Genomic DNA, 25,207 nt, shown 5'->3' with positions numbered 1-25,207 from the left:
TTATCTTTGTGGAAACACTGATCATGTTAATGATTTCTCACAATAAATATATATAGAAACAGATAAATATCAATATGCAACACTTTATTCTTATAATTTTTCTAAGTGCACATTTTTCAAATTGAACATTTTCAAATGATCACTTCTAAGACAGTCTTGTGAAATCACAATATCCCATTTTAACTAGCTTGCCACTAACATTTTTTTAACAAATCATGAATTACTTTGCACCATATTTGTACAAATAATAACTCATGTAAAATACAAAAGTCAACTCTCAAATTTTTAAATAAATCATGTCACACTTTGAACTGGACACCAAATCTGTCATCTGTTTCTTTGTCAGTTAGTGAAGACGAAGTCTTTAAAATATTTTCAAATTCTATTTGAGTTTTGTCTCTCTTAGAATTAAAAATGTGGAGCAAAGCGACACCAGCTTGCTAGTAAATAAATACGATTTAAAAAATAGAGGCAGTTCACTGGTAATTGCTGCTATTTGAGCTATTTTTAGAACAGGCCAGCGGGCTACTCATCTGGTCCTTACGGGCTACCTGGTGCCCGCGGGCACCGCGTTGGTGACCCCTGATATAGACTATTAAATAAATCCCCAAATCATAAAAAACCCCAGTAAAAATAAGGGTATTTTTTTTAATTAATAAAGATATCATAAATAATATTATAAATTGACTCAATATCATCTATTGGTCATGCGGAAAAATACATATGTTAACACTTTAGTATGGAGAACATATTCACCATTAATTAGTTGCTTATTAACATGCAAATTAGTAACATATTGGCTCTTAATTAGTCATTATTATTCTGCCTTATTCTGCATGGCCTTATTATATAACTAGTAAGCCATTAACTAAGAATCTTCCCTCAATAACTTCAGAATTATTGCTTATTAGTAACCCTAACCCTATCCCTAACCCTTATATGTTCCCTAGTGTCCAAATAACTCTAAATTAAGTCTTTCTTACTTAGAATATGTTCCCCATACTACTTACCATTATTTGTGTTTATAATAGCGTGGGATAATTGCTCAGAATGAGCTCCTCTTTCCATGATAGTACACATTATTGTAATTTTAGTTAATTATGTGAGCCTAAATCAATAGTGCCTCTGCTGGTGGTAGCCAAGTACTGCAACCAAAACATTTCTTGGTTTAGCTCGGTTGGTAGAGCGGCCGTGCCAGCAATTTGAGAGTTCCAGGTTCGAGCCCCGCTCTCGCAATCCTCGTCACTGCCGTTGTGTCCTTGGGCAAGACACTTTACCCACCTGCTCCCAGTGCCACCCACACTGGTTTAAATGTAACTTAGATAATGGGGTTCACTATGTAAAGCGCTTTGAGTCAATAGAGAAAAGCGCTTTATTAAATATACTTCACTTCACAGCGATAGCTTTATTTTCTAGATGTGCTGAAAAAAAACATTAAAAAAAACGATTCAGGTCTGATTCGCGATTTTTATCTATTCCGATTCTAAATCAATTGCTAATTTTCAAATTTACACTTAAAACATATACATCATTTTTAAATAATCACATTTAAAAATATGTTTTTTAGGCCGTCTTTGTGCTTACTTGCTGCACGTGTATGTCATTGGTCAGAATCGATTCACCTCCCTATTTTCCCAATCAGTATATATGATTATTATTAGGGATGTCCGATAATGGCTTTTTGCCGATATCCGATATTCCGATATTGTCCAACTCTTTAATTACCGATACCAACCGATACCGATATCAACCGATATATGCAGTCGAGGAATTAACACATTATTATGCCTAATTTGGACAACCAGGTATGGTGAAGGTACTTTTTAAAAATAATAATAAAATAAAATAAATAAATTAAAAACATTTTCTTGAATAAAAAGTAAAACAATATAGAAACAGTTACATAGAAACTAGTAATTAATGAAAATGAGTAAAATTAACTGTTAAAGGTTAGTACTATTAGTGGACCAGCAGCACGCACAATCATGTGTGCTTACTGACTGTATCCCTTGCAGACTGTATTGATATATATTGATATATAATGTAGGAACCAGAAAATTAATAACAGAAAGAAACAACCCTTTTGTGTGAATGAGTGTGAATGAGTGTAAATGGGGGAAGGAGGTTTTTTGGGTTGGTGCACTAATTGTAAGTGTATCTTGTGTTTTTTTTATGTTGATTTAATAAAAAAACTAACAAAAAAAAAAACGATACAGATAATAAAAAAAACGATACAAATAATTTCCGATATTACATTTTAACGCATTTATCGGACATCTCTAATTATTATAAATGCAATTTATCTTTTTTTTTTACTGACATTTTTACAAAATATGCCAGTTGTGGTTTTATTCTAACGTAGCATATTTTCTGAATAAGTGCCAATGCAACAATAAGGACATCAATTACATTCAAAGTGAAAAGTGCACCCACGCCCTTTGTGTATGTGTGTGTGTATATGAGTGTGGATAGGTGTGTGTCATTGGGGAAAGAGGGGGCAAGAAGCCGTTACCCTGCACCCAGATAATAACCTGGTTTTATAATGTTGCATATCTATATTCAGGCCGATTCCCCCTGGGGGGCGAGCCAGAATAATAACGCTGGCCATTTTACCCCTCCGAGCAGGCGGCCATTTTCTGCCCTAATTCTCAGCATGGACCTTTCGTCATTCCCAAGGTATCACGTAATGGATGCCGCAATGAGATGGAGTGACATTGCGGTGTCTGCAATGTGAAAAGCCTATTTGGCGACCTGGTCTCCCTTGGCGGGGGGTGAGGGGGATGCTGGTGGAGATACAGGAGTTGTTTATGCTTAATCCTCTTTGCAATTTCATATGTTGTCATTTCCGATGATTGTCTATGTCCACGGCAAATTGGCACATTTAGAAAATAGGTGCAAAATGGCAGAGAAAATGTGTTATTGTTTATTTTTTTTGGCACCTGGCGAACAGGCAGTTTATACGTTCTGAGAACTGATTTGCATTTGTAATATTTTATGTAATGCATTTCAAACATGCATGTTTTTTTTCCAATATTATACTATTTTTTAACAAAAGCAACATGCACAAATTATTGTGTATGCACTAGGGCAGGAGTAAGGAACCTATGGCTCTAGAGCCAGATGGGGCTCTTTTGATGACTGCATCTGGCTCTCAGATAAATCTTAGCTGACATTGCTTAACACGATAAGTAATGAATGATTCCGCTGGTAATCACAGTGTTAAAAATAACGACGACAAAGCCATCAGCAAAACCATGCAGCACCAGAAGTCGCATTAACGGCAAGAAGTATTTTATTTATTATTGCTTACCTTCAGAATAACAATGTTATTAAAAAAAATAAGAGACTTGTTATACTCTAAAAATGTTGGTCTTACTTAAAAATGCACTCCTTTAGTTGTATTCTGTGTTAAAAATTATTATATGGCTCTCATGGAAATACATTTTAAAATATCTGGCTTTCATGGCTCTCTCAGCCAAAAAGGTTCCTGACCCCCGCACTAGGGTATTAGTATAGTACCGCGACACTAATGAATCATATTCGGTGCTATACTGCCTCTGAAAAGAGTACCCGTCGTGTTATTGCTGGTTTACGAGCAGACAAGCATGTTCGGTAGCGCACAATCACAGAGTACTTACAAACAGACACAGTGTTTAGACAGAAAAGGGAGAACGGACACATTGTGGCTTAAAAACTAACAATAAAGGTGAAGTTATAACACTGAAATGCCCACCGGAAGAGGTGCTTTAAGACATGGTCAGCCAGCTAGCGGCGAACGTCCATTCGCAGTCGGCAGTGTTTTAGCTACTTCTAAATCACTAATCCTCGCCTTCATGGCGACAAATAAAGTAGGTTTCTTACAAGTATCATCCCTGCAGGACGAGGAATAGCTAAACATGCCTCACTACACACCGTAGCAAAATGTAAACAAACGCCATTGGTGGATCCACACCTAACATCCACTGTATTGATATCAAGTACAGGCACGTATCTCGCCGGTACTACTATGATTGCATCGATATTTATTGGCATCACAACATCTTCTTTCGTTTTTTTAACATTTATATTATGTTTATAAACTCAGGAAATATGTCCCTGGACACATGAGGACTTTGAATATGACCAATGTATGATCCTGTAACTACTTGGTATCGGATTGATACCCAAATTTGTGGTATCATCCAAAACTAATGTAAAGTATCAAACAGAAGAATAAGTGATTATTACATTACAACAAGTAGATTAATAATACATTTTCTACCTCTTATCCTTAATAATTTTGACAAAATAATAGAATGGAAAATGACACAATGTGTTACTGCATATGTCAGCAGACTAAATTAAGAATCTTTGTTTGTTTACTTACTAATAAAAGACAAGTTGTCTTGTATGTTCACTACAGATCAAGACCATTTAATAGTGCTCTGAGTTAGCATTTTTGGTGACTGTCGCCTTAATGCTTATGAGCTGCGTTTGTCAGGCCGGCCCGTGGCATAAACACTATGCAGTTGTTAAGGGCCAAAGCAACAAGGTGGGGCCACGTGATCATGGCTTGTGCTTTTGAAAAGTTTGCAGATTTTTTTTGTCATATAAATTCATCAGTTATAAAAAGGGTCATAAAAGTAAGAACATAATCCATTTTATTTTTGCTGTCAAAGATCAATAATAAGGTTATTTACATTAAATTAGGAATCTGCAACACATCCTACAACCCCCTTGCAAAAAATGCATAATGGTTCATTCCTTCTGGTAGCGGCAAACCCAGCCCGGAACACTTAACTGTTCACTCAACACAGACGTCATAAAGTCATCAAAGCTCGCATTTACATATTCACACACAGAGTGCCAACATTAGGAAACCAGGATGAGTTGATTGAAGCAAGGTACAAATATACTAAATCTATGTGCGGCATCATTAGACAAAGTTGTGTTGCAGTTTTACTTTTGCGTCTTATAGCACATAGCTGTGGTGCATTCAAGGAACCTTCATCAAAATTCGAAACAGAGAGATTAGACTAGATTTACAACACTAGAACACTAGATTTTAAAGACAGGGGAGGTTTAACCCCCGGTAGATTCACTAATAATAATGAAGTAAAGTGAAATTTGACAGATTTACAATAATAAACATTTGATGAAAAAAGTTAATGATGAAACTCGGACATGAACATGTAAATATTGTGGCCTTTCTGATCATGGAGTGTGCTTCCATTTTATAATTAATCATATATGTCAATCATCAGTGGGACTGTATACATGCAAGAAGAGGAAACTGGTCTACTATCACATAATCTAGAGAAGTCAAGGCCGTAACTAGAAACTAAGAAATACCAAGGTCAAAATGTAGTCCAAGAGGAGCTTTGACAAGCTGAAATCATGGGGATCACAGCACCATATAAATAATATTACCTTGAGCAACACAATGAACAATCTATTTTTTTACTATGCTGAAGTTTAGCGTATTAAAAACTGTTAACATTATTAAAACGTATGTTTAAAAACTTTACTTAAATTTCAACATTTTGCTTTGCATTGCAAGTATTAGTGACTCGCGCAATGAGGCAGCAAAAATTTGGGAGGAAATATGTCCCTATATTTTTTCAATCCAGGGGTCGGCAACCCAAAATGTTGAAAGAGCCATATTGGACCAAATACACACACACACACAAAAAAAAAAAAAATGTGTCTGGAGCCGCAAATAATTAAAAGCATTACATAAGTGTTAGAATGGTGGCAACACATGAAGTAAGTGTCTATATTAGCCTACTATCAAAATGACTATGTGTCGCAGGCTGACGCAAATCTTCGTTGACAGAAATATTGAAAGGTAATATTTTTCTACACATTTTAACAACATTGGAGAACATTAGTAAAACAGAGGCTTCTCAGAGGGTGAGAAAACGCCTGGAAATTAGTGGCTTAGAATGGCCAAAGGTATAGATGTGTGTGTCCGAGTTAAAGGAAACGGCAGGCTTTCTTCTTCTAATGGATTTATTACAATCTTTGCAAGCTTGGTAATGTTTGCTGTGGTCTATAACAACATGGCGCACAAACAAAATAAATGCAGCCGATATTACATACACATATTGTGTCAGGAGTCATGCAAATATAAATTAAATACACAGACATAAGTAAAGTAAATTAAATGAGTTCAAATGCAGTATATCTACAAACGAGGCATAATGATGCAATATGTACATACAGCTCGCATAAATAGCATGTTAGCATCGATTAGCATGCAGTCATGCAGTGATCAAATATGCCTGATCCACAAAGCTCACCTTTGTGCATTCACACACACAGCATAAAAAATTTGGTGGACAAAATGAGAAAAAGAAGTTGCATAAAACACGTCTTTCTGTAAACATACTGTTGGGTCACAGTCCACACAACGAGCACAGCCAATATTAGTAGGCCAAAACGGCGCTCGCAAAATACTCTCATCAGTGAAGCATAAACAGAAACATTAAACATCCTCAGCCTTCCCGGTAAAGTCTATTCAGGTGTACTGGAGAGGAGGCTACGCCGGATAGTCGAACCTCGGTTTCAGGAGGAACAGTGTGGTTTTCCTCCTGGTCGTGGAACTGTGGACCACCTCACGTTTCCAGTGAGGGTTGGACTCCGCCAAGGCTGCCCTTTGTCACCGATTCTGTTCATAACTTTTATGGACAGAATTTCTAGGCGCAGTCAAGGCGTTGAGGGGATCCGGTTTGGTGGCTGCAGGATTAGGTCTCTGCTTTTTGCAGATGATGTGGTCCTGATGGTTTCATCTGGCCAGGATCTTCAGCTCTCACTGGATCGGTTCGCAGCCGAGTGTGAAGCGACTGGGATGAGAATCAGCACCTCCAAGTCCGAGTCCATGGTTCTCGCCCGGAAAAGGGTGGAGTGCCATATCCGGCTTGGGGAGGAGACCCTGCCCCAAGTGGAGGAGTTCAAGTACCTAGGAGTCTTGTTCACGAGTGAGGGAAAAGTGGATCGTGAGATCGACAGGCGGATCGGTGCGGCATCTTCAGTAATGCGGACGCTGTATCGATCCGTTGTGGTGAAGAAGGAGCTGAGCCGGAAGGCAAAGCTCTCAATTTACCGGTTGATCTACGTTCCCATCCTCACCTATGGTCATGAGCTTTGGGTTATGACCGAAAGGACAAGATCACAGGTACAGGCGGCCGAAATGAGCTTCCTCCGCCGGGTGGCGGGGCTCTCCCTTAGAGATAGGGTGAGAAGCTCTGTCATCCGGGGGGAGCTCAAAGTAAAGCTGCTGCTCCTCCACATCGAGAGGAGCCAGATGAGGTGGTTCGGGCATCTGGTCAGGATGCCACCCGAACGCCTCCCTCGGGAGGTGTTTAGGGCACGTCCAACCGGTAGGAGACGTTGGGAAGACTATGTCTCCCGGCTGGCCTGGGAATGCCTCGGGATCCCCCGGGAGGAGCTGGACGAAGTGGCTGGGGAGAGGAAAGTCTGGGCTTCCCTGCTTAGGCTGCTGCCCCTGCGACCCGACCTCGGATAAGCGGAAGAAGATGGATGGATGGATGGATGGATAAACAGTGGATTTCCTAACAATTAGGAAGGTTTGTGTCATGTTTGTCCTACAGAAAAAAATATTTAACAATAGATATATATATTTCCCCCCCATCTTTATCCATTTTCATACATTTTTGAAAAAGCTCCAGGGAGTCACTAGGGCGGCGCTATAGAGCCGCATGCAGCTTTATAGCACAGTGACAGAACATAATGTGGCCAGAAATATACATTTAAAAATGATTGTCATATAGTAATTTGCTTTTGAGATGAGCTTTTTCACGCAAAACCACCCATCCCCCATTAGTTACGTCAGTATAATCTCTTGTTAATGTTATGTTGACAGCACATATGGATGATGTTTACAGTAAAAGTGGACTCCATTGCATTACATTGTTGTCAGGAGTTAAAGCAGGCTGTGCATGACCAAAGAGGATGATATACAGCACATGCAATGTCCTACACAAAGTACATCATCTTATTTTTGTCGCTTAAAACAATACAGAGAACATGACCTGGCGGGGTGTGGTCAATGGTAGTTACGACCATGGATGCTACATATCACATACGACAAGAAATGAGGAAATGTATGCAACTGTTAGCAACATTAGCATTGCTTATGTGAGCTACAGTGCTAACATTACACGCACAATTTAACAGTAACACCATGCTAGGTTGGCTTAATAATGAAGAAAATAAATATGAGCAAATGTACAACTCCAATGTCTGGAGCCAACTGACGGATAGTGAGGGGATTCATTTTAAGATGTGTAGCAAAGCCTTTTTTTTTTTTTTTTTTTTTTTTTGTAACCCTAATGACGTTATAAAAAGCTGAAACTTCAAAACCGACTGGAAAAAAGTGATGCATAAACAAGACCGGGGGGGATAAATTACCTTTAAGCTTAGTATCAAAACCAAAAAGTTAAATGAAAAAGTAGCATCTCCCCAATAAATGATTGCGTCATCAGCATCCAGCGAGTATTAAGGTTGAGAGTCTTGAGAACATGTGGACATCCGTCTGACCAGTCTATTTCAATAAAACTCCAGACAAAGAAAGGTTAGGTTGTATAGATTTCTCATTGTAGTCGCACTCAAAGTGTACTGTCTCTCCCGCTCTCCTCTAAACTCTGAATGCTACTCACTCAAATTCTTCCTCCATCCTATCCCTCGCCTCTTCAATAATTCACATGCTTTTCTTTGGCCTTCCAAAGCCTTTTGAAAAGTAACCTAGATCCAACAAACACACTCCTCTTGTTATCCTTGCTGATGACACGTGTATATTCCGGGGCCCTTTTGCTCGGAGAGCGAGAAAAGGGGCGAAGAAAAAGGAAACGCGTCTTCTTTAACACTTCAGACATTATTGATTGTCATCGACAAGTTGAAAGCAGATAAAACCAAAAGTGCTTTTTGGATACGTCCTCTTAGATGTGACCTGATATGTCACTCGTGTCTGATTGCTGTGCCATTGATTCAGCGGTGGTGACACACAACACAAACACTCACCTCCATCTCTACTTCTTGGCCATAGAGTCACAGAAAGAATGGTTTTGTTCTTGGTAGGCATAGGTCGGGGGTCAGCAACCCGCGGCTCTAGAGCCTCTTTCGCACCGCCCTCGTGGCTCCCTCGACCTAGGTGTGAAAATGGAAAAGATGAAGGAAAAAATATATTTTTTGTTTTAAAGGGAAACATTATCACCAGAACTCTGTAAGTGTCAATATATACCTTGATGTTGCAGAAAAAAGACCTTATATTTTTTTAACCGATTTCCGAACTCTAAATGGGTGAATTTTGGCGAATTAAACGTCTTTCTAATATTCGCTCTCGGAGCGATGACGTCACAACGTGACGTCACATCGGGAAGCAATCCGCCATTTTCTCAAACACAGAGTCAAATCAGCTCTGTTATTTTCCGTTTTTTCGACTGTTTTCCGTACCTTGGAGACATCATGCCTCGTCGGTGTGTTGTCGGAGGCTGTAACAACATGAACAGGGACGGATTCAAGTTGCACCAGTGGCCCAAAGATGCGAAAGTGGCAAGAAAGTGGACGTTTGTTCTGCACACTTTACCGACAAAAGCTATGCTACGACAGAGATGGCAAGAATGTGTGGATATCCTGCGACACTCAAAGCAAATGCATTTCCAACGATAAAGTCAAAGAAATCTGCCGCCAGACCCCCATTGAATCTGCCGGAGTGTGTGAGCAATTCAGGGACAAAGGACCTCGGTTGCACGGCAAGCAATGGCGGCAGTTTGTTCCCGCAGACGAGCGAGCTAAACCCCCTGGATGTCTTGGCTCACACCGTCCCTTATGCCACCGAAGATGATCAAGAGAAGAATATCGACCCTAGCTTCCCTGGCCTGCTGACATCAACTCCAAAACTGGACAGATCAGCTTTCAGGAAAAGAGAGCGGATGAGGGTATGTCTACAGAATATATTAATTGATGAAAATTGGGCTGTCTGCACTCTCAAAGTGCATGTTGTTGCCAAATGTATTTCATATGCTGTAAACCCAGTTCATAGTTGTTAGTTTCCTTTAATGCCAAACAAACACATACCAATTGTTGGTTAGAAGGCGATCGCCGAATTCGTCCTCGCTTTCTCCCGTGTTGCTGGCTGTCGTGTCGTTTGTCGGTTTCGCTTGCATACGGTTCAAACCGATATGGCTCAATAGCTTCAGTTTCTTCTTCAATTTCGTTTTCGCTACCTGCCTCCACACTACAACCATCCGTTTCAATACATTCGTAATCTGTTGAATCGCTTAAGCCGCTGAAATCCGAGTCTGAATCCGAGCTAATGTCGCTATATCTTGCTGTTCTTTCCGCCATGTTTGTTTGTATTCACTATGTGACGTCACAGGAAAATGGACGGGTGTTTATAACGATGGTTAAAATCAGGCACTTTGAAGCTTTTTTTAGGGATATTGCGTGATGGGTCCATCCATCCATCCATCTTCTTCCGCTTATCCGAGGTCGGGTCGCGGGGGCAGCAGCCTAAGCAGGGAAGCCCAGACTTCCCTCTCCCCAGCCACTTCGTCCAGCTCCTCCCGGTGGATCCCGAGGCGTTCCCAGGCCAGCCGGGAGACATAGTCTTCCCAACGTGTCCTGGGTCTTCCCCGTGGCCTCCTACCGGTCGGACGTGCCCGAAACACCTCCCGAGGGAGGCGTTCGGGTGGCATCCTGACCAGATGCCCGAACCACCTCATCTGGCTCCTCTCGATATGGAGGAGCAGCGGCTTTACTTTGAGCTCCCCCCGGATGGCAGAGCTTCTCACCCTATCTCTAAGGGAGAGCCCCGCCACCCGGCGGAGGAAACTCATTTCGGCCGCTTGTACCCGTGATCTTGTCCTTTCGGTCATGACCCAAAGCTCATGACCATAGGTGAGGATGGGAACGTAGATCGACCGGTAAATCGAGAGCTTTGCCTTCTGGCTCAGCTCCTTCTTCACCACAACGGATCGATACAGCGTCCGCATTACTGAAGATGCCGCACCGATCCGCCTGTCGATCTCACGATCCACTCTTCCCTCACTCGTGAACAAGACTCCGAGGTACTTGAACTCCTCCACTTGGGGCAAGATCTCCTCCCCAACCCGGAGATGGCACTCCACCCTTGGGTAAAATTTTGAAAAAAACTTCGAAAAATATAATAAGCCACTGGGAACTGATTTTTAATGGTTTTAACCATTCTGAAATTATAATGTTCCCCTTTAATATATTTTCTGTAGGAGAACAAACATGACACAAACCTTCCTAATTGTTAGGAATCCCACTGTTTATGTTATACATGCTTCACGGATGAGATAATTTGGCAAGCCCCGTTTTGTCCTACTAATTTCAGTTATCCTTGAACTCATCGCAGTTTGTTTACATGCACAACTTTCTCCGATGCTGCCACAGAAAGGATAAGATAGGATCGGTCTTTATTGTCATTGCACAAGTACAACACTTTGTTTTCAGCACAAACCCGTTCAAGATTAGACAAACAAACAGTGCACAGGGTTACAGAACAGGAACGCTGATGGGTCGCCACAAGGCGCCCTGTAAAAGATGGTGAAAAAGGTAAAACGCTGGGGAAGGATGAGGAAAAAAATACAATCTAGACTGGGCTCCTAAGGGGACCCAGTCTGGAGTGGGAAAATCCTCCATAGCAAAGCACATATACATATTACAACATACATCTCGAGATATCAAGCAACATAGGGAAGGGAGTGCGGGGTCATGGTGGTGGGCCGCAGCTCTCAGGCGCTGACCATCTTTTCATCACCCCTACGGGATTTACGTCGAGGGCGTTGGATAGGGGGCGGTGGGGTATGTATGTGTGGCGTATATTTTTGTAGATGCATGTTTGTGTGTAAGCCTGAATGTTTTGTATACGAGTGAAAATAACATTTGCTTTTCACTTTAAATTGTCTATGACTGTTCCTCAAACCTGCGGGGCAGACAGTCCGATGTGATCCAAAATCACAAGAGTGTCCACAGTTCTTTCCGCATCCTCCAATCATTTGTGGCAGCTTTGGTGTACTTTGAAGACTGCCAGCAACTTCCAATTTGTGGACAAACCAGAGCAACACTTACTCCAATCAGCAGATGTCCTGTTGTTGTAGTGTTTAGACTAAAGGGGAGGTGACGGCTCAGACACCAGAGGGCAGTATGTTCAATAATTTATTATATATAATAAATATATATAATAATAATAAACAATACAACTAAACTATAGATATGGAGTGTGTGACTAAAATACAAGAGTGTGTGTGGTGTAAGACTGTGTGTATATATCTGAAGCGTGTGTTACCAAGTGTTGATGAGAAAAGCAGACAAGTCCAAAGAGGGCAAGGCAAAAGGGGTCCAAGATCAGCGAGGGGTCCGTGGGGCAGAGAGAGACGTCAGAGTCCAGGGGCGAGTGAGGAGTCGGGAAACAAAGAAGGCAGTCCAAAACACTGGGGAAACAACGGGAGATCTCGAGGAGGGAAGACTCGGGAAGGCACTGCGGAAGAGCAACATGGACGTCAGAATCACGGAGGGGAAAACAACACAGTAAGAGAGCATAAGGCTTACGGTACACAGAGGTAACTAAGTTCCCGTGCCGATCCTTGGGTCCACTGGTCTTTTATACATCTCGCCCTCATCAGTCCCAGGTGTGCAGGCTTGTCGCTGCGTGGGCGTGCTGCGTGGGCGTGCTGCGCTCAGCGCGAGCAGGGGCGTGTCCGAGCGCGCTGTCAACGGCTCCTCCAAGTGCTCCCGCAGAGGAGGGAGAAGTAGACTGCGCGTGCGACGTAACAGTTGTCATAATTCCGAATAGGTAGATATCTTCACGTCCTCGACTGAAAGGGTCTCCAGGCGCGCGGCACTCCTTCTCCCAAGAGTCTGTCGTGTGTCCAGCAACAACCGCTCCGTCACGACAAGCAGGTTCCCCTAAGCCCAAGATCTTGTCAATTTCGTTGAGGCCAGTTAAATAGTTCCAATGTTGATTTGGAGAGCAGTGCAAAAAGAGGCAACAAAAAAGTTAAGACAAGACAAGACAAAGAAGCAAGCAGGAGAGATAAGGGAGAGGAAAGGGGAGCGTCCACCCTCGATGAGTGCCAGAGAGAAAAGACGTGTTTTATGCCACTCCTTTGTCTCATTTTGTACACCAAACATTTTATGCTGTGCGTGAATGCACAAAGGTGAGCTTTGTTGATGTTATTGATTTGCTGGAGTGCTTATCAGACAAGCTAATCGATGCTAACATGCTATTTCGGCTAGCTGAATATACCTATTGGATCATTATGCCTCGTTTGCAGGTCTATTCGAGCTCATTTAATTTCCTTTACTTGTGTCCTCTGTGTATTTAATTCATATTTGCATGTCTCATGACACATTATCTGTATGTAATATTAGCTGTATTTCTGATAGTTGTGTGTGTGCCATGTTGTTCCAGACCACAGCAAACGTTACCCAGCTTGCAAAGATTGTAATAAATCCATCCGAAGAAGACAGCCTGCCATTTCCTTTAACTTGGACACACACATCTATACCTTTGGCCATTCTGAGCAAGTAATTTCCAGAAGCTATCTCATCCTGTGAGAAGCCTCCATCTTACTAATGATTTCCAATGTTGTAAAAATGTGTAGAATAAAAATTAAAATACAACATTTCTGTCAACGAAGATTTGCGTCAGCCTTTGATAGTAGGCTAATATAACTAATATAGACACTTACATCATGTGTTGCCTTCATTATTAGACTTTAATTTTTTTGCGGCTCCAAACAGATTTTTTTTTTTTGTATTTTTGGTCCAATATGGCTCTTTAAACATTTTGGGTTGCCGACCCCTGGCCTACGTGTTCTACAGGGACATGTGGACAGTGTGGTAGGTGCCATGTTAAAACATAATATTAATAGGTGGTAATTGTAGATATGTAATCTGGGGTTTGAGAGGGGACATGGCTTTACTTATTCAAAAGACAATTTTGAATAAATTTCGACGCTTGGAAAATAAGTTTACGCTATATTGAATAGAGACAAGTAGCACCAGGAGGAAAATGCCTGCTCAAGCTGAAGCGTGTTTGTCTTTGGACCGCCCACAAGCTCATTGACTCTGTGGCGCTGCTGTATTCTCAATGATTGACTGCATGCAGCAGCCGACCAATCAGCAGTAGTGATGTGCGATACCACTGATTTTCCTTACGATAAGATACAGAGTAACACTCTGTATCTTATATCGATCCGTTACTTTGCTGGACTCTGGAAAGAGGTTCCGCAGCCTCCGTAGCAGAACCCCCAGGTTCTGCAACAGCTTCTTCCATCAGGCCATAAGACGCTTGAACGCATCAAAATAATTCCCTCAATTCACCCAAAAACAGATTAACTCGCTGGAATATGAAGACATTATAACATACATCCAAAAACGTGGATGCATATGCAAAAGTGCAATATATTTATCTGTACAGTAAATTTTAGGGATGTCCGATAATGGCTTTTTGCCGATATCCGATATTCCGATATTGTCCAACTCTTTAATTACCGATACCGATATCAACCGATACCGATATCAACCGATATATACAGTCGTGGAATTAACACATTATTATGCCTAATTTGGACAACCAGGTATGGTGAAGATAAGGTAAAAAATTAATAAAAAAATATAAATAAATTAAAAACATTTTCTTGAATAAAAAAGAAAGTAAACCAATATATAAACAGTTACATAGAAACTAGTAATTAATGAAAATTAGTAAAATTAACTTTTAAAGGTTAGTACTATTAGTGGACCAGCAGTGCGCACAATCATGTGTGCTTACGGACTGTATCCCTTGCAGACTGTATTGATATATATTGATATATAATGTAGGAACCAGAATATTAATAACAGAAAGAATGGGGAGGAAAATTTTTTGGGTTGGTGCACTAATTGTAAGTGTATCTTGTGTTTTTTTATGTTGAATTAATTAAAAAAATAAAAATAAAATGAAATAAAAAAACGATACAGATAATAAAAAAAAAAACGATACCGATAATTTCCGATATTACATTTTAACGCATTTATCGGCCGATAATAATATATATTCAGGCATCTCTAGTAAATGTATTTATATCTGCACCTTATTGCTCTTTTATCCTGCACTACAACAAGCTAATGCAACAAAATTTTGTTCTTATCTGTACTGTAAAGTTAAAATTTGAATGGCAATAAAGAAAGTCTAAGTCTAAGTCTACAACTAAGAAATGTACCTGATGTGTTTGCTAAAGTTTAAAAACTTGTGTATTTCAAATGATAATGTAGCATAAAGAATACAGTTATTTATTCATTAACATTATTGTTTATATATTATTTATTATTATTATTATTATGTATTTATTATTAAATGTATTATTAGTAGTATAATTATTTATTATTATCGATTTATTTCAAACTGAAGTATCAATCAATCAAAGTTTATTTATATAGCCCTAAATCACAAGTGTCTCAAAGGGCTGCACAAGCCACAACGACATTTAACATTATAGTTGGTAAGTATATTGAGGTAATGGCTTAATAATATAGCCAAGCTAACAACAAACAACAGGACAAAGCAATTTAAAGTAAACAAAAATGGTGTTTCAAACCATAACAAAAGGACATAAGTAACATAATTAAAGCATTAAAATAAATGAATGATTAAGAATTATTATTAGAATAAAAAGTAAGTCACAATTCAGTTAGATGAACATGTTAACGTGAAAATACCATTTGACATCGACACATTGCTTCATTCACAAGTTCTCGATACATATTATCTCAAATAACTAAGGTACCAAAAGTATCGAATATTTAGATTTGAGAATCGATATCGGCACACAAAAATCTGGTTTAGGAGGTATCGATATTTCAGTATCGATCCACGCATTACAAATCAGCAGTTAAAGGTGCAGATGGATGCATGTGGTAAGAGCTGGGGCCTCATGTAACAAGAGTTGCACGGCTTTCCTCCTAGAAATAGACGCACGTTAAAATCCAGAAAACTACGTACGCAAGTAAAAAGTCAGATGTACCAAAGCCAAGCACATTTCTTTTTCACATCGCAATCAACTTGAAATTGGCCCCAAATCGTGCTTTGGCACCCATAGGCCACGCCCCCTTATAAATACAATCACAAGTCAGTAGGAGGTGACTTCTTCCAGTGAACAGATTGATTGTCAGCCTAAACATTGCCGGGTTTCCGAGAACTCAACACAGGCTGAAATAAAAAAAGACATGGTCGTCAGGAAAAAAGTGAAGAAGAAAGTCAATATGTGTCGCCAAAACTGACTTGGGGAAATTAGTGCTGCATCCCGTTGGAAAATGGGATGCAAAATAAAATGTTAAATATGAGAAAATAACTATTTAAAAAGGATATTTTGTTTCCCCCAAATTGTAAATCGTGTTGAAAGATTCTGCAACATCCCAAAGATGCTTAATTTAAGAATCGCAAGATGTATAATGCTTGTTTTTAGAATTAAATATGTATTTGTAGTTTAAAAGTCCTGCTATTTGTAGATATACAAAACTTAATTGAGGATGTCATATTAGGTAACATTAACTAGCTGCATAGACCAGTGGTTCTCAAATGGGGGTATGCGTACCCCTGGGGGTACTTGAAGGTATGCCAAGTGGTACGTGAGATTTTTTTTTAAATATTCTAAAAATAGCAACAATTCAAAAATCCTTTATAAATATATTCATTGAATAATACTTCAACAAAATATGAATGTAAGTTCATAAACTGAACATCAAATCAAGTAGGCTATTCCATTCATTACAATGCAACAATGCAATATTCAGTGTTTACAGCTAGATTTTTTGTGTTGTTCCATAAATATTGATGTTTTAGATTTCTTTTTTTTTGAAGAAAAGTTTAGAGTTAAGTTCATCAATCCAGATGGATCTCTATTACAATCCCCAAATAGGGCACTTTAAGTTGATGATTACTTCTATGTGTAGAAATCTTTATTTATAATTGAATCTCTTGTTTATTTCTCAACAAGTTTTTAGCTATTTCTATCTTTTTTCCAAATAGTTCAAGAAAGACCACTACAAATGAGCAATATTTGCACTGTTATACCATTTAATAAATCAGAAACTGATGACATAGTGCTGTATTTTACTTCTTTATGTCTTTTTTCAACCAAAAATGCTTTGCTCTGATTAGGGGGTACTTGAATTAAAAAAATGTTCACAGGGGGTACATCACTGAAAAAAGGTTGAGAACCACTGGCATAGACAGAACATTTCACTGGTTTTTAGTATTTAGTAGTATTATTTTAGTATTATTTATAGTATACAGTACATATAGGGGACGGCGTGGCGAGTTGGGAGAGTGGCTGTGCCAGCAACCTGGGGGTTCCTGGTTCAATCCCCACCTTCACCCTTGCTCCTGATGGGTCCTGGTTACCGCCTTGCATGGCAGCTCCCGCCATCAGTGTGTGTGAATGGGTGGATGTGGAAATAGTGTCAAAGCGCAAGTATAAAGTAAAGTATAACCCATTCACCATTTATTTTTTCCAAAAATATAGTATTTTTTAACATATATTTTGTCAGCTCTTCTATCTGCCAGAATACATTTGACGTGCAAAGAAAATAAATAGCAAATATAACTTCTATTTTTAAATGAACAGCTGTGCAGAAAAAAATATGAAAAGTTAAACTTTGGCCAAATAGCCAAATAGTAAACAAGGAACGTACATGCCTACCTTATTTGGGGCTATAAAATGATCTGTTTAAATAAAAATTATCCCAGAATTCACAAGTTTTTTCTTTTTCTCAGTTCCATTTAAATAAAATGATGGCAACTAAAACAGCTTAAATAAAATAGCAACTGTATCAGTCACATGCTTTTTTTCTTAAAGTGACACACACGCAGGCTTGCAGGACGCAGTATCGCTACTTGTGTTTCATAATGCATCCATGCTTCCGTATCGTTTGACCCGTCGTTCCTCACCGCTTTAATGCAAACTCAGCACAGCCTCAAATGCACTTGGTGAAATTTAGGGGTTATTCTACCCCAGGGTTTGAGGAAATAGTGGTAGCAGTAATCAAAAGGCATTTTAATTTGGGACAAAAGAGAGAAGTTTGCAAGAAACAGCACGACTCACCGCAATGCAGTCATCTTGCAAAAGGCATGCTGGTAAGAATCCAAAACAGTGCAATAAAAAGTCAACAATGAGGCAACAGGCAGGTCAACACAATAGAAACAGAACCAATCAGTACCAGGTGCGTTCCGAGCGTTCATTAAGATAAAGTTTCTGCCAACGGTGCAAAACAGGAAACAGGAATACAAAATAAGAGCGCCACAAGAGTCCAACCCTTCACACAGAAAATGAAAGCTATCATCTTTCTGCAAAAGAGCACAGTTATAGGAAGTGAACATTCAACAAAGTGGCTGACAGACTTTTAAAAAAATAAAATAAATACAAAGTAACAGAGCTTCCTGTAGAAGGATACAGTAGGTGCATGGGCTTCTTTTACAAATACAGTCATCCTCTGCCACTTCACGCTTCCAATTAGCAGATTCACTCCATCACGGTTTAAAAAAATAGTTATTTGTTAAAAAATCATATCACATGTCCTTGCTCTTATTATTATTATTATTATTATTATTATTATTATTATTATTATTATTATTATTATTATTTTTAAGCCATCCTCTATGCGTAAGTGTTATTCATCAGTAGCCAAGGGGAGCGTTTGTAACCTGTTTTAAATAAGTTTCATTGGAATTTATATACCAACCGACCGGGAGAAGGCCACGGGGAAGACCCAGGACACGTTGGGAAGACTATCTCTCTCGGCTGGCCTGGGAACGCCTCGGGATCCCCCGGGAAGAGCTGGACGAAGTGGCTGGGGAGAGGGAAGTCTTGGCTTCCCTACTTAGGCTGCTGCCCCCGCGACCCGACCTCGAAGAAGATGGATGGATGGATGGAATTTATATACAAAATAAAATATTGTGAGAATCTGTTTGGCTCGAGAATCGTGTTGAATCGAGAATCGAAGCTGAATTTAATCGTAATAATTGTTTATTATTATGTCTACTACATTGAGTGTTTAAGTAAAAAGGTGACTATCGTGGTGTTATGTAAGGAGGGCTCTGATAATGTGTAAAAACATATTTAAAAGGTCATGAACAGGTTTTAATTCTCTAACTATGAACATATTCGATTATAAAATATTATAATATTTGAAAAAACTGGTCAGGTCTGGAACCAATTAACTGGAATAAACGAGTGGCAACTGTAAAGTAGAGATGGATATTATCGGCCGAAAAATGCATTTAATTGTAATATCGGAAATGATCGGTATCGTTTTTTTTTTTATCAGTATCGTTTAAAAAAATATATATATATTGTATTAAATCAACATAAAAAACACAAGATACACTTACAATTAGTGCACCAACCCAAAAAACCTCCCTCCCCCATTTACACTCATTCACACAAAAGGGTTGTTCCTTTCTGTTATTAATATTATGGTTCCTACATTATATATCAATATATATCAATACAGTCTGCAAGGGATACAGTCTGTAAGCACACATGATTGTGCGTGCTGCTGGTCCACTAATAGTACTAACCTTTAACAGTTAATTTGACTAATTTTCATTAATTACTAGTTTCTATGTAACTGTTTTTATATTGTTTTACTTTCTTTTTTATTCAAGAAAATGTTTTTAATTTATTTATCTTATCTTATTTTATTATTATTTTTAAAAGTACCTTATCTTCACCATACCTGGTTGTCCAAATTAGGCATAATAATGTGTTAATTCCACAACTGTACATATCGGTTGATATCGGTAGCGGTTGATATCGGTAGCGGTAATTAAAGAGTTGGACAATATCGGAATATCAGATATCGGCAAAAAGCCATTATCGGACATCCCTACTGTAAAGGTAAGATTAATGGTTGCTTGAGTCCACACAAGGGTTTGGACCTGGTTAGTTATTTTCCTGTGTTCTGTATTATTTTCATTCCTGGTGTTCTTATTTTGGTTCTACTTCCTGTTTTGCTGCACCTTCACTATCTTTTCAGTTTCATACTGACCCACCTGTTTTCTATTTCCAGTCAAGTCTGTTTATGTTCACCTGTTTCTCCTTGCCAGTGCTGGATTATTATTATTATTATTTTTAATATTATTTTGTCAGTGTGCTTTGCACTAGCCTTTTGTTTCTGCTCTTTTATGCTATCGAAGTAAAGAATTGTATTCTTTGACCTACACGCCGCCTTCTGTCTCTGCATCCTGGAGTCACATCATCAGCTGACACGCGCCACCGTGACAACTGGTTTTTAGTGGGTTTTGTGGAGTTTCTTTTTATTAAACAGAATTAACAAAAACAAACTGTTTGCCTGAATTTAATTATTCTCATATGTATCATTGCTATGAGCAACTTGTATGAACATTAATTAGAACATAAGAAGGTACAGTTTAAAAAAGGGTCAGTGCCTACTCAGGCAAATCATATAGTTGATGTAAATGCCCATATTTACTGTACACATTCACTTAACAAAAGAGAAGTGTGGGACACTTCTCTTGTTGCCTTATTTGTATTTGACTTTATTTGACAATTTCCTATTAATGTTTGGCACAGCCGGACCACAGCAGGAGGGGATAGAAAGAAGAAAAAAAGGAAGACAGTGGGGGAAATTGCGGGGACAAGATGGGGATAACATAACAACAACAACAGAATGACATCAGCAAATAAGATATGTACAAACCAACCCAAAACAGCAGGTGCAGTGCCCAGTGAACAAGGGACCCCTGAGTCCACACGGCCCCCAGAACCGGGCCCACCGTGCCGCCTGGCAGGCCCCAGGCAGACGCACCCAGCAGAGGACAAGACACGGGAGAAGGAGTGCTTCTCTACTAACCTCATGCACGTCACTGCTATGAAACTATGTTGTAGGAATTAATTAATTATATATATATATATGTTTGTTATATTATTTTGAATGGAATGTAAAACATCTCTCTGTGAATGTTCTGAGAATACTTGAGATTGCAACTCATTTTCCCATGTTTTTGGCCACAAATAACCCATCCATCCATCCATTTTCTACCGCTTGTCCCGTTCGGGTCGCGGGGGTGCTGGAGCCTACCAGGTCAGATGAGTTTTAATTTACTCAAAATAGAAAGTGAAGCAGTCGTGCATAACAGGTCCAAACATAAGTCAATCTTCGAGCACTGAGGAGTGCTCGAGACAGGCATAAATAGAACATGCTGATTGATCAACAGCAGGTGAGGGAACAAACACAGCGCTCATCGGGACAAGCAGGAAGTGGAAACCAAACAAGAACGCTGACCGGAAGTGAATACAAAACAAGGAAACAAACAGAAATTAAGTGACAGATTGTCACAATCTCAGCTGCATTCGGGCGGAAGGCGGGGCTAGGGCTGGGTATCGTTTAAAAAATTTCGATAACAGTACTGATACCATTCCCCTTAAAACGATACCGATACCAACTGAGTACTTCATTCGATATTAATCACGTGAAAAGAATGCAATGGGTGGCGTAATTGTCACCACTCTGCCCCAATCAATATTTTTACACAAATACATTTTGAAAGTGCTCAAATATTTATTAAATAACTGTACAAACATGTACAACAAAGTATTATTTCGGCTGTGTGATTAGCGAGCAAGCTAAGCTAGCGTTAGCTCACATGCCTACGACATGCCCAAAACGATTTGCTTGACAATACATGTTTTAACACACAAAGGATGAGTACTTTTAACATGTATATATTACCTGAAGTTATCCACGGTTGAGCAGTGTCCTGTTGACATGACGACAACGATGCTGGTGTTGTGGAAGCCGGCTTTTTAAACACATTGCAGTTCTCTAACATTAAGTTTGCTCCGTGCTTGATGAGGTGTTTAATCACATTGCTAGTATTCACCCTTTTCCCCGAAATAATTTTGCCGAATTGTATGCATTTATTGGTACCCGGTGCCAAAGGCGTGTAGTACAACCATACCTTTGACCATTCCGTATCTCGTAATGATGGCCAGCCAATTCGTCCATTGCACCGGTCGCCCATGGAGGGGTCGGGGGGGTCCCCACATCTGCGGCCCACTCCAAGGTTTCTCATTTTATCCCATTAGGTTGGGTTTTTTCTTGCCCTGATGTGGGATCTGAGCTGAGAATGTCGTTGTGGCTTGTGCAGCCCTTTGAGACACTGGTGATTTAGGGTTATATAAGTAAACATTGATTTATTGATTGATTCTGCACTGCTTCAACCCGCTTTACCGCCATACAAGCTATTGTTGTTGCGGTGCTGGACCAATCACTTGGCGCATTGAATCGAAGAACGCTTGCAGTGATTGGCTACGAGCAAAACCATAGGAACTAGAGATGTCCGATAATGGCTTTTTTGCCGATATCCGATATTACGATATTGTCCAACTCTTGATTACCGATACCGATACCGATATATACAGTCGTGGAATTAACACATTATTATGCCTAATTTTGTTGTGATGCCCCACTGGATGCATTAAACAATGTAACAAGAATTTCCAAAATAAATCAACTCAAGTTATGGAAAAAATTGCCAACATGGCACTGCCATATTTATTATTGAAGTCACAAAGTGCATTATTTTTTTTAACATGCCTCAAAACAGCAGCTTGGAATTTGGGACATGCCCTCCCTGAGAGAGCATGAGGAGGTTGAGGTGGGCGGGGTTGAGGGGGGGTTAGCGGGGTGTGTATATTGTAGCGTCCCGGAACAGTTAGTACTGCAAGGGGTTCTGGGTATTTGTTCTGTTGTGTTTATGTTGTGTTACGGTGCGGATGTTCTCCCAAAATGTGTTTGTCAATCTTGTTTGGTGTGGGTTCACAGTGTGGTGCATATTTGTAACAGTGTTAAAGTTGTTTATACGGCCACCCTCAGTGTGACCTGTATGGCTGTTGACCAAGTATGCCTTGCCGTAGATATTATGTGATTGGGCCGGCACGCAAAGGCAGTGCCTTTAAGGTTTATTGGCGCTCTGTACCTCTCCCTACGTCCGTGTACACAGTGGCATTTTAAAAAGTCATACATTTTATTTTTTGAAACCTATACCGATAATTTTGAAACCGATACCGATAATTTCCGTTATTAAATTTTAAAGCATTTATCGGTCGATAATATTGGAAGTCCGGTATTATCGGACATCTCTAATAGGAACAGTAACTTGATCTGGGTACAAAAAGAACCGATTGCAGGTATCGTTTGACAGACGCAGTTTCGATACTACAAGCCCCGTTTCCATCTGAGATGGGAAAGTGTGTTAGATGTAAATATAAATGGAATACAATGATTTGCAAATCATTTTCAACCCATATTCAGTTGAACATGCTACAAAGACAACATATTTGATGTTCAAACTGATAAACATTTTTTTTTTTTTGCAAATAATCATTAACTTTAGAATTTGATGCCAGCAACACGTGACAAAGAAGTTGGGAAAGGTGGCAATAAATACTGATAAAGTTGAGGAATGCTCATCAAACACTTATTTGGAACATCCCACAGGTGAACAGGCTAATTGGGAACATGTGGGTGCCATGATTGGGTATAAAAACAGCTTCCCAAAAAATGTTCAGTCTTTCACAAGAAAGGATGGGGCGAGGTACACCCCTTTGTCCACAACTGCGTGAGCAAATAGTCAAACAGTTTAAGAACAACGTTTCTCAAAGTGCAATTGCAAGAAATTTAGGGATTTCAACATCTACGGTCCATAATATCATCAAAAAGTTCAGAGAATCTGGAGAAATCACTCCACGTAAGCAGCATGGTCGGAAACCAACATTAAATGACCGTGACCTTCGATCCCTCAGACGGCACTGTATCAAAAACCGACATCAATCTCTAAAGGATATCACCACATGGGCTCAGGAACACTTCAGAAAACCACTGTCACTAAATACAGTTTGTCGTTACATCTGTAAGTGCAAGTTAAAGCTCTACTATGCAAAGCTAAAGCCATTTATCAACAACATCCAGAAACGCCACCGGCTTCTCTGGGCCCGAGATCATCTAAGATGGACTCATGCAAAGTGGAAAAGTGTTCTGTGGTCTGACGAGTCCACATTTCAAATTGTTTTTGGAAATATTCAACATCGTGTCATTCGGACCAAAGGGGAAGCGAACCATCCAGACTGTTATCGATGCAAAGTTCAAAAGCCAGCATCAGTGATGGTATGGGGGTGCATTAGTGCCCAAGGCATGGGTAACTTACACATCTGTGAAGGCAACATTAATGCTGAAAGGTACATACAGGTTTTGGAACAACATATGCTGCCATCTAAGTGCCATCTTTTTCATGGTCGCCCCTGCTTATTACAGCGAGACAATGCCAAGCCACATTCAGCACGTGTTACAACAGCGTGGCTTCGTAAAAAAAGAGTGCGGGTACTTTCCTGGCCCCGCTTGCAGTCCAGACCTGTCTCCAATCGAAAATGTGTGGCGCATTATGAAGCGTAAAATACGACAGCGGAGACCCCGGACTGTTGAACGACTGAAGCTCTACATAAAACAAGAATGGGAAAGAATTTCACTTTCAAAGCTTCAACAATTAGTTTCCTCAGTTCCCAATCGTTTATTGAGTGTTGTTAAAAGGAAAGGTGATGTAACACAGTGGTGAACATGCCCTTTCCCAACTACTTTGGCACTTGTTGCAGCCATGAAATTCTAAGTTAATTATTATTTGCAAAAAAAAAATAAAGTTTATGAGTTTGAACATCAAATAAGTTGTCTTTGTTGTGCTTTCAATTGAATATGGGTTGAAAAGGATTTGCAAATCATTGTATTCCGTTTATATTTACATCCAACACAATTTCCCAACTCGTATGGAAACGGGGTTTGTACTTGGTATCGGGTTGTTTTGGTCGATACCTGAAAGGTATCAAGTACCGATACCCAGCCCTAGGCGGGGCAAACCCTGGACGAGTCGCCAACTCATCACAAGGCCACAAATAACCACATTTGTATTTATCCCCCTGAAAAATATCAGGAAAAAAGACAATGTGTCCTACTATTGGGGTATATAGATGTAACCGCCCGAATTGCCGTATATGAGTGACAGGAGGAAAAGCTCAGACGTGCCTTTGGCACCCCGTGTTGTTTTGCATCTATACATCTCTACACCTCAAATATAATACGAGGCACAGACTCACTCGAAAAAAAAGACTTGAAACATTCTTACAAT

General features: G+C 39.7%; 2 protein-coding genes across 3 annotated transcripts in view; both read right to left on the bottom strand.

Annotated features, from left to right (window-relative positions):
• zfhx4 (zinc finger homeobox 4) overlaps positions 1–19,157 on the bottom strand; it is a 340,671-nt gene extending 321,514 nt beyond the window's left edge. For both annotated transcript variants that reach the window (XM_061965537.2, XM_061965536.2), the window contains exons 1-2: positions 18,114–19,157; positions 9,022–9,147 (exon numbers count right to left, since the gene is read on the bottom strand). The gene's annotated coding sequence lies outside the window, so the exon portion shown is untranslated. The remainder of the gene's footprint in view (positions 1–9,021; positions 9,148–18,113) is intronic.
• The window catches only part of LOC133609695 (uncharacterized), a 280,470-nt gene continuing 266,703 nt past the window's right edge, over positions 11,441–25,207 (bottom strand). The window contains exons 10-11 of the mRNA XM_072913498.1: positions 12,577–12,933; positions 11,441–12,505 (exon numbers count right to left, since the gene is read on the bottom strand). The gene's annotated coding sequence lies outside the window, so the exon portion shown is untranslated. The remainder of the gene's footprint in view (positions 12,506–12,576; positions 12,934–25,207) is intronic.

This window comes from Nerophis lumbriciformis, linkage group LG07 (genome assembly GCF_033978685.3).
Source record: "Nerophis lumbriciformis linkage group LG07, RoL_Nlum_v2.1, whole genome shotgun sequence".
In the NCBI taxonomy this organism is placed as follows: Eukaryota; Metazoa; Chordata; class Actinopteri; order Syngnathiformes; family Syngnathidae; genus Nerophis; species Nerophis lumbriciformis.
This window is presented reverse-complemented; position numbering and strand designations above follow the sequence as displayed.